Consider the following 11,931-nt stretch of genomic DNA (forward strand, 5'->3'; position numbering starts at 1 on the left):
GTTGTTGCTGAAGTATTCCAGGAGAGTGTGAATCCAGGGGATGCGGCAATGATGGCTGGTTGGGTGGCAGCGTGAAGGTGATGCATTGTGGTTGAGCGTGATCCATTGCAACGCAGGAGGCCAGCGTGAGTGACACACCGTAATGTGTCAATTGCGGTTGCGGAAGCTCGAAAACATTGTGGGTGTGTTCAGATTGATGCGTTGCAGAAGACTGGCGTGGATGAGGCACCAAGATGTGCCAAGAATGATAGCAGAAGATCGACTGGAGCCGGCGCGGGGGTGACAGGTGAGAAAATTTCAAAGTTTGAAAACACGTGTTAGTCTGCGGAAAGAGCTCAACGTATGATGAGAGCCGAGGCCACCTGTGTTGCAGGGAGGCTGCGGAGATGCTGGCTGTCCAGAATCACAGTGTGGGAAATGATGTCTAACGTGGGACGGAATGTGTGGATGTTCTCTGTTCATAGTCACTCCTTTCAAAACGGTGTGTGGATGAGGTGAATGTCGTGGCCTAAAACACTGAGGCATAGGAGTGGGACGGAGGTGGAGGTCAGGCACAGATAAAATTATTGTTCCTGTTGCAGGCCGAGGTATCAAAGTAAGAAGGCATGTGCTGATGTTGAACCGAGGAAGGCGCGGGCATGGTCCAATGCTGAGAAGGTATACCTATGAACGAAGCAGTTCCGGCCATGTGGCAGGTATCCATGTGGTATTTCATGGATTGCGGCATGGCAAATTGTTGTCTTGACAGGAGTAAGTTGTTCGACTAAGCATTTCCAGGAATTGGCACTGGTCCCACACTGCACAAAAACCATAAGAGGTAACTGCACAGTTGATGAGGGAGGGTACGTGTGGTGGGAACAAAGGCGTTTGATGGCCGGAGTCATGCGCACTCCTAACCTCACCTATTGTTGCAGGCTCAAAAACTTCTGGTGAAATCGGCAGAATCATTGAGTGAGAGGCATTGTGTTGCAGTCTTGGCGGGTGTACATCATCCATAACATGATGCATGTTGATCACAAAATCTGGCATTAGGCGCTGGGCCAAAGTCACTGTTCGAATGCTGCTGTAATACACATGAAAATAACCAACGTGGAGGTCGCAGACACAGTAAAACGGCAAAAACAGAAGACTTTACAACTCAGGGTCACCAGTCAGGAGGATTACTGGGTTGGTTGCACGAATAATCACACCCATTTAGCAATAGTTCATTTATTAACCTTAACTCATACAAGGATCACAAATAACTTAACTGAACATGGTGAAACAGCAAGAGATAATGCTTAGAGTCCAAAGATGAATGCATATCGATGTTGGTGTTGATTTCATTGGCACCACAAATAGTTTACAACACATGACCTGGGATATAATTTATAGTGAATTAAATGCTGAAATAAAATTTAATTTATTCCATGATAAAGTCATATTGATGTTTGAAAACAGCTTTCCTCATAAAATAATCAGAAAGGACATTAAACACCCAAGTAAAGAAACATGGATTACTAGACAAATTAAAGTATAATGTGAAAGGAAAAGGGAAATGTATCTGTTGGCAAGAACAGGTAAAAATCCTGCAGCAGTTGCATACTCCAAAAATGACGCAATGTGACTAAGAAAGTCATTTCAAAATCAAGAAATGTGCATCTTATATCAAAAATCATTCCAACAACAGACATAATCCATATGGAATGTAGTCCCATATGGATCATAGTGAAATGAGGGACAGGACAGCAGGCCAGAGAACAGGGTAACATCATTGTTGCTTCAAATGGAGGGGTTATACATGATCAGTCCCAGGTAGCAGGTATGTTTTTAATCTATGTATGTTTGCAGATGGGGATATTCAGCTGGAAAATAATTGTTAAAATTCATTGTGGACCTTCATCTGCACAGTTTGCTTCACTACTAGTTTCAGTCAAATGAACTTTATGAAGCATAGGCTGCCATAAACAGCTGGAAAGTTATACCCTAATAGGAGTAATTTGTGCCCACCATAGTAGCGAAACAATGTCTTTTCAGTAATGGCTGTGTACAATAGTTTTTCTTTTTGGAGAAGCAAAGTTCACAACAGAAAGTAACATACTGACCTATCTACATTATACAACATAACATCACAGGTTGGCAATTTCCGTGACCTGTCTAAGCTGTTTGATTGTGTAACTTACAATATTCTCCTAGATAAAATAAGGTTTTGTGGAACTGGTAGTATCAGTTAACTGATGGATAAAAAGTTCCAGCACCAAGAAAAAATAATTGTAGTGTAATGAAATTTCAGGAATACATTTTTCTAGGTAACATATTGAAGTGATTATGTTGCAGGATCACAGGTTAGTATAAACATGAGAAAAACCATTGCAACTGTGAAATGTTGATACATTAATAACTGACATAACAGCCACAATGTTGAATGCAAACATGCAAATGTGCGTTCATTTTGTTGTGCAGGTACTGGATATCAGTTTGTGGAATAGAGTACTATGTCTGTTGTACTTGGTCAGAGTCAATACAGGGATAATTAAAGCTGGTTGTGGATAAAGTTGGTTGTCAACTGATGATGTCCCATACATGCTCAATTGGAGATATACATGCTGATTGAACAGGCCAAGGCTACATGTAAACATTGTTTGGTGTTTAGAATATTCCTGCCTCCCAACTGTGGTGACAAGCACAGCACGCATAAGAGATTTTATTCCAGTTATCAGCACCCTGTTCAACTCTTTGCTCACTTGTTTCACAGCAGTGTTGACTCAGTGCTGGTAATGATGCTGCAGGACTTCCACAAAACTCATGCTTACATATGCAGTTGCTAATCATAGTCTTTTATTGAGTCTGTCATGAAGTGCAAAGCAAGTGTATATTCCAAATCTGAGTTTTAGACTGGGGGGGGGGGGGGGGGGGGGCATGCCAGAAGGATAGTAAATGTTAATTTTTGGATAAATGATGAAACAGTTTTTAGATATCACAGTAAATGATTCTGGGAACACTTTCTGTTAATGAATATTCATGACATGCGGCACCTGTCTGCTTGGTTAGGAATGGTGCAAGTTTGATTTGTGGTGATTTTTTGTGGGCGACAAGAGAGGGGCAACTACCCTCCCCTGTCCCTTAAAAGCTACATCATTGATACAGACTATAGCATACACCTGATAGATAGCCTTTCATAATCTAATATGTTTTGCTAGAATCTAGCCTCCAAGACGTTCTCTTCTAACCATAATTTTCAGACCTTTAAGTGCACTTATGACCAGATTATATTGTCACTACCAGAAACTGATTCAGTCAGGCCAGTTCACATTAACCACAGTTCTTTACTTTCCCCCAGTTGTGAAATAAACTGAGCTGCTGGGAAATGGCCTTCTGTTATTAGTTATTCAGATTTATTGGTTTATCTGCAATGTAATTTATTTACAAAAAAGTACTACCCAGAGACCATATGGTATGAACATTTATGCATTCAGGCCATAAATTTGCTATCACACGCTCATTAGAGGCATGAAAAACATATTTATAATAAAAAATGGCTTTCTAAATTCAGTGAACTTAGCCATTAAACTATTGTAATCAAATCTGAATGTCTTATGGAGCAGAAACTTTAAATAGAAAGACGGATACTGAAGAAATTTAAAAGAAAGAAGAAAGATTATTAGGAAAATATTAGGGCCCAAAATTACTGATGGAGAAACTCATAGGCTGAGAAGTAATAAGGAAATAGGAGAATACATGGACATAAATAGTGACATGAGAAAATGAAGATTTAAACTTTATGGGCACATTCATGGAATGGGACCCACTAGGATAACAAAACAAATAGTAAAACTCAACAAAAACAGAAGTAAGGGCAAAACAGCAAATTAAATGGACCACTGCAGTTAAGGATGATCATAAAGTAGTCAGTATAACTCAGGCAGATGTTACATATATAAAAAAATGCAGACAAAAGATATTTCATAGTAAAGTTTGTCAGAGGGAGATTAGAAAATGGAATGAAACACCTTGGTCTGATGAAAGAAAAAGACTTCATTCTGAAAGGATGAAACAAATTTGGACACAAAGGAAGGCCAACCATCAAAAGTGACATTGATTGATTGTACCTTGCTTGGTCCTGTTGGGTCCATATATGAATAATAATAAATAATAATATTGCTCTTATTAATGTGTACTCTTTCATCTGGCATGTTATCATACAACATGAAATGCCCAACATGTACTGCTTGTGAGTTCAGTAAAAACACACTTATATCCAACTCACAAAAATTACCTCACTTGCATTTTAATAATTTTCCAGTACACATAGTGGAAAGATATTGTTACATGCTTCTCAAAAACTATTTTTTATACTGTATATCATTTTACCAATTAAATTCTTCAAATTTTAGTTTCTGTGATTCTCAGCACATTATTCTTTAATATTTTCTGACACAAAAAAGCCATATATATACTGCTGGTGTCTCAAAAGACAGCTGCTGGATTGCAGTCACATAGCACTAACTTGCCATGGTGGAAAGTTAGTGGCACCAAAACGTTTGAACAAATTCAACTTTTAGTAACACCATTGATATCTGGTAATTTCTCTTGTAGTATTTCTGATTCACTTCAAGTAACATCATTTTAATTACATGTGAAACCGATCTTCAGCCACTGCACACATAATATGCATTCTACTCTTAGTTTGCAGTCCATCACTGTTCCTACTGCGTGTCCATCTGTCAGTGCACCATTTGTTGGATCAATTTCCTACTTTGTCTGCCAAGATTATCCTTCCTCCGAGCTCTAATGGACATCCTGTCAGGGTACTGGTGCATGGGAAAAAGGAGTATTGAAATCTTTCAGAGCAAGTTATGATTTGTCTGATTTTATTATAACAATCACTTCTCTGTATATGAGTGGGTACCAACAGAATATCTACACAATTGGAAGAGAAAGTTGGTGATTGAAATTTCATATGAAGATCCTGCCACAATGAAAAATGCCCTTCTTTTAAAGATAAGCACCCCAATTCACATATCATGTCCATAGCACTCTCTCCTCTATTTTGCAATAATACAGAATCAGCTGCCCTTCTTGAATTTTTTTTTTTTTTGATGTCTTCCATCAGTCCCAGCTGAGTAGATCCCACACCACACAGCAGTTCTCCAGAATTGGACAGGCAAGCATGTGTAAACAATCTCTTTTGTAGACCTGTTGCATTGCACTTCCTAGGTGTTCTGCCGATAAACTGCTGTTCTTTGTTTGCTTTCCTCAAATGTTAAAATGTGTGTGAAATTTTATGGGACTTATGGTAAGGTCATCAGTCCCTGAGCTTACACTCTACTTAACCTAAACTATCCTAAGGACAAACACACACACCCATGCCTGAGGGAGGACTTGAACCTCCGCCGGGACCAGCCATACAGTCCATGACTGTAGTGCCCTAGACCACTCAGCTAAAACCGCACTGCGGTTTGCTTTTCTCACAACATTATCTAAGTGATTGTTCCAATTTAAGTTATTTATAATTGTCATTTCTAAGAATCTAGTTGAATATATGGTCTTTAGATTTCACTGACTTATTGTGTAACCAAACTTTAGCAGACTTCTTTTAGTGCCCATGTGGATGACTTCATACTTTTTTATTATTTAAAGTCAGTTACCACTTTTTACATGATATAGATGTCTTGTATAAATCATTACACATTTGGTTTTCATCAACTGATGACCTTATCTGATGGTAAATGACGCCATCATCTGCAAACAATGTAAAAGGGCTACTCAGATTGACTCATAAGTCATTTATGTAGATCAGGAACAGCAGATGGTGTATCACATTTCGTTGGGAAATGCCAGTTATTACTTCTGTTTTACTCAATGACTTTTTGTCAGTTACTACAAACTGTTACCTTTCTGACTGTAACCCAAGAATCCAGTCCCACAACTGAAGCCATACTCAATAGCTAGACAATTTGTTTAGAAGTCACTTGTGAGGAATGGTGTCAAAAGCCTTCTGCAAATCTAAAATATATGTAATAAATCTGATATCTGCTGTTGATAGCACTCATTACCTCATGAGAATGAAGAGCTAATTATATTTTACAAGAACAGTATTTTCTGAATATACTGTAGCTATTTGTTAATAAGTCATGTTGTTTGAGGTAATTCACAATGTTCAAACACATCTTAAATTGGTTCTCCTCAAATGGTCTCTCACTCAATTCAAATAAAACTCATTATATGAGGTTCCATACATCACAAAGTAACCTCAATGAAATTAACATAAAATGTAGAGATCAACCAATACAGAAAGTTGAAGATACAAAATTCCTGAGTGCTTATATAGACAGCAAATGTAATTGCTCAGTTCACATTCTCCATCTATGTAAAAAACTTAGCTCGGCAACATTTACATTATGGGCAATTTCTTCAGTGGCTGAAGTTGACTCCATTAAGGTTGCCTACTTTGGCTACTTCCACTCATTGATGTCATATGCTATCATATTCTTGGGGAACCAACTACTTGCAAAAAAAAGTTTTCACCATCCAAAAAAAAGCAATCGGAATAATGTGTGGGGTCCATCAAAGACACACTTGAAGGCACTTGTTTCAAAAGATAGGTATCCTAACAACTGCCTCACAGTATATTTTTTCCTTGCTGACCATTGTGTGCAAAAATTATTCTATCTACCACGACAACAGTAAATTCCATGGGTACAACAGCAGAAACAAAAAAATCTACATGTCGAAATTAAACATCTCACTCTGGTACAAAAAGGTGTTTACTACTCCAGCATTAAGCTGTGCAATGCTCTCCCACTACATATCAAATGTGTTCATACAGAACTGCCAAAATTTAAACAAGTTCTCAAAGATTACCTGAAATCTTTTTATACTGTGGGCAAATATTTGAAAGAAAATGTATACCATCACTAAAAGATTTTACATTAAAATTTTTTTGTTCAGTAAATTATATTAAGACTGCCACCTCCTCCCTGACATCCAGCTTCACTAATAATTAGGCTTATTTCCAGAGTATTTTGTTATTAGTACCTCTGAATTTGTAGAGACTTGTAAAAGAGTAATTTGCTATTCAGCATACTACTTGAGTGATCTTTTTCTCCACATTGTAATAAGAATACTTTCCAGATAACTGCAAATGGATATAATACATAATGTGTTTCACAGTACACACTGTTGACAATTTAGTTAAATGAACTCTCAAAATCTCAGGTATTAAGCAAGGTGGCATCATTCAAATGGTCCAATATTTCATATGGTCCAACTTTTCATATTAATTTCCTCGGCTAGTCAGCTCACTTTAAAGCAAAAGATCTTTAGTTATTGATTACAATTGCCGCCCACACACGCACGAGAGTACTTTTTCTCTTACCTCCGTTAGCCATTGCTACGTAGTCGGAGTCCTGGCTCTGGCTGTCGGCTATGGTACTGAAAATAAGAATCTTAAAGCTATGTATTTCTGCAACTTCATGCGGCTGTGGAGAAAAATTAATATTATGTTAATAGCGGGCGAGTATTTCGCTTCCTCTAATTTTTCATAAGTTAATATCGCCACGTAATGGTATCGTTGGCTGCATCGGTTGGTACGATTGTTGAACTGTAAATTACTTGAATGCATGTTAATTCAAGGAAGGCGGACATGAACTCGGGATCACCTCTTACAAATTAAAAGTGCACAATAAGATTAAATGAGTATTTTTTATGCTTAACTCACACAAATATGCTTACATTTGCCAGCACTCACAAGATATCCATCTATACACAATCAAGACACGAAAAGAAGTGAAGGCGACCAAAAAAATTGACAAAAGAGCGTATCTTGTCACCTCTTTAGATCATTTTGTCATAAATTATTTGTTTGCAATTAAAACTTACATAGAGAAATTATTATTTTACGGCTACATGATAAAAATATATTATTCAATTTTTAAATGTCTCTTCTTTATAAATACTGTTTTTTAAGTCTTTTTGTAATATAGCACTGGGGACGCTATACCACCTGACCACCTCTCTCTCTTGATACTTCCAGTTTTCCCCAGATATGATTCAGGAACCCCCATGAAACATGGACATTGCCTTTGGTGGGGAGGCTTGTGTGTCTCAGTGATGCAGATAGCCATATCTTAGGTGCAACCACAATGGAAGGGTATCTGTTAAGAGGCCAGACAAATGTGTGGTTTCTGAAGAGGGGCAGCAGCCTTTTCAGTAGTTGCAAGGGCTATAGTATGGATGATTGAATGATCTGGCCTTGTAACCAACCAAAACTGCCTTGCTGTGCTGGTACTGTGAACAGCTGAAAGCAAGGGGAAACTACAGTCCTAATTTTTCCTGAGGGCATGCAGCTTTACTGTGTGGTTACATGACGATGACATCCTATTGGGTAAAATATTCTGGAGGTAAAATAGTCCCCCATTTGGATCTCTGGGTAGGGACTACTCAGCAGGAACTCATTATCAGGAGAAACAAAACTGGCATTCTATGGATTGGAGTATGGAATGTCAGATCCCTTAATTGAGCAGGTAGGTTAGAAAATTTAAAAAGGGAAATGGACAGGTTAAATTTAGGTATACTAGGAATTAGTGAAGTTTGGTGGCAGGAGGAACAAGACTTCTGGTCAGGTGAACACATGGTTATGAAACAAATATGGGTAATCCAGGAGTAGGTTCAATAATGAATAAAAAAATAGGAAAATGGATAAGCTACTATGAAGAGCATGCTGAATGCATTTTTGTAGCCAAGATACACATGAAGCCCATGCCTACCACAGTAGTACAAGTTTATATGCCAACTACTTCCACAGATGATACAGAAATTGAAGAAATGTATGATCAGATAAAAGAAATTGTTCAAATAGTTAAGGGAGATGAAAATTTAATAGTCATGGATGACTGGAATTCGATAGTAGGAAAAGTGGTAGGTGAAAACAGAATGAGGGTAAGGAATGAAAGAGGATGCTGCCTAGTAGAATTTTGCACAGAGTGTAACTTAATCATTGGTAACACTTATTTTCATGAAAGAAGGTTGTATACTTGGAAGAGACTGGGAGGCACTGGAAAGTGTCAGATAGATTGTAGAATGGTAAGATAGAGATTTAGGAACCAGATTTTAAATTATGAGACATTTCCAGGGGCAGGCATCAACACTGACCGCAATTTATTGGTTAAAACTGAAGAAACTGCAGAAAAGTAGAGGTTGTATAAAGTTTCAGAGGGAGTGTTAGGGAACAATTGTCAAGAACAGAGGAAAGGAATACCATGGAAGAAGAATGGCTAGTTCTAAGAGATAAAATAGTGAAGTCAGTAGAGGATGAAGTAGGTAAAAGGATGAGGGCTAGAGATACTGAATTTAATTTATGAAAGAAGAAACTATAATAATGTAGTAAATGAAACAGGGAAAAAGGAATGAAAAGGTCTCAAAAATGAGATCAACAGATAATGCTAAATGCATAAGCAGGAATGACTAGAGGACAAATGTAATTATGTAGAAGCATACGTCACTAGGGGTAACATAGATGCTACCTATGGAGAAATTAGAGAGACCTTTATGGAAAAGGGAACCACCTGTATGAATATCAAGAGCTCAAATGGCATATCAGTCCTAAGCAAAAAAGGGAAAGCTGAAAGGTGGAAGAAATACATAGAGGATCTATACAAGTATGATGTACTTGAGGACAATAATAAGGACATGGAAGAGGACATAGTTGAAGATAAGATGTGAGATATGATACTGCGTGAAGAAGTTGACAGAGCACTGAAAGACCTAAGCAGAAACAAGGGCCCAGGAGTAGACAACATTCCGTCAGAAGTACTGATGGCCTTGGGAGTTCCAGCCATGACCAAACTCTTCTATCTGGTGGGCAAGATGTACGAGACAGGTGAAATAGCCTCACTCATACTTCAAGAAGAATAAAATAATGCCAATCCCAAAGAAAGCAAGTGCTGACAGGTGTGAAAATTACTGAACTGTGAGTTTAATTAGTCACTATTGCAAAACAATAACAAAAATTCTTCACAGTTGAATGGAAAAACCTGGTAGAAGCCAACCTAAGGGAAGATCCGTTTGGATTCCATAGAAATGTTGGAACACACAGGGCAATACTGAGCCTATGACTTATATTAGAAAATAAGCTAAGGAAAGGCAAACCTACATTTCTAGCATTAGTTGACTTAGAAAAAGCTTTTTACAATGTTGATGAAATACTCCCTTTCAAATTCTGAAGGTGGCAGGGGTAAAATACAGGGATCAAATGGCTATTTACAATTTGTTCAGAAACCAGATGGCAGTTATAACAGTCGAGGGGCATGAAAGGGGAACAGTGGTTGGGAAGAGAGTGAGACAGGGTTGTAGACTGTTATTCAATCTGTATATTGAGCAAGTAGTAAAGGAAACTACAGATAAATTCAGAGTAAGAATTAAAATCCACAGAATAGAAATAAAAACTTTGATGTTTACCAATGATATTGTAATTCTGTCACAGACAGAAAGGGACCTGGAAGAGCAGTTGAAGGAAATGGACAGTGTCTTGAAAGGAGAATGTAAGATGAACATCAACAATAGCAAAATGAGGATATTGGAATGCAGTTGAATTAAATCAGGTGATGTTGAGGAAATTAGATTTGGAAATAAGACACTTAAAGTAGTAGATGAGTTTTGCTATTTGTGAAGAAAAATAACTGAGGACAATCAAAGTAGAGAGGATATAAAATTTAGACTGGGTATGGCAAGGAAAGCCTTTCTGAAGAAGAGAAATTTGGTATAGATTTAAGTGTGAGGAAGTCCTTTCTGAAAGTATTTGTATGGATTGTAACCTTGTATGGAAGTGAAACATAGGCAATAAATAGTTTATACAAGACGAGAATAGAAGCTTTCAAAATGTGGTGCTACAGAAAAATTCCTAAGATTAGATGGGTAAATCATGTACCTAATGAAGAGGTACTGAATAGAATTGAGGAAAAGAGGAATTTGTGGCATAACTTGACTAGGAGAAGGGATCAGTTGGTACAACTTGTGCTGAGGCATCAAGAGCTCCTCAATTTAGTATGGAAGGGAAGTGCGGAGGGTAAACATCGTATAGGGAGACCAAGAGATGAATATACTAAGCAGATTCAGAAGGATGCAGGTTGCAGCAGTTACTTAGAGATCAAGATACTTGCACAGGAGAGAGTAGCATGAGGAGCCTGTAATCTCCCCCCTCTTTCTTGATTCCAATTTATTGTCCACATTAAACAATGTCCAGCAAAATCTTTTATGAAGGTTTGTTAGGAGCAAAGCTAACAATAAACTTTATAGTGTACTTAGTGTGTAATATTAAGTTGGCTCCCATTCTTCTTTGGGGATCTGATTCTTGAAGCTGAAAATGTCACAACAGGTCCTCATAGTTTGTTTGAACTAAGTAATTCTGTCGATTATTATTGCTGCATTTCTTAAAGTAAATATATTTTCTCATATTTTAGTATATCACACACTATTTTGATTTTTCATGTTAACAACGCTGCAATTAAAATGTTCATCCAAAAATACAAAAATACTTCTGATCACACCTCGGAGACGTGTTTAGGACTCTCACAGTGAGTGGAAATAAAAGTGTTCCAAAGGGCTTACAGTTTTTCTTATCAAATGAATTTCTATTAGTTTCCATAACATTATTATTTTCAATTATTATTTCATAAATGAATCCAGAAATAAACACAATTAACAGTACAGGATTGTGTAATTAATAACAGAAATTTTAAGTGTGCCAATAAGTTCTAATTTCAAATGTTTCAAAAAAAAAAAAAAAGAAAGAAGAAGAAGAAGAAGAAGAAGAAGAATAGCTTTAACTGTACATTCAGACTAGTACTTACAAGTTATATCATCAAAACCAAAATATTTTATAAAGTAATTCCTTTTCATAAATTTTAGGTTCAACTATAACATACGGTTTAGTACTGTGTACAAAATTATATG

Source organism: Schistocerca gregaria, chromosome 8, assembly GCF_023897955.1.
Source record: "Schistocerca gregaria isolate iqSchGreg1 chromosome 8, iqSchGreg1.2, whole genome shotgun sequence".
Lineage (NCBI taxonomy): Eukaryota > Metazoa > Arthropoda > Insecta > Orthoptera > Acrididae > Schistocerca > Schistocerca gregaria.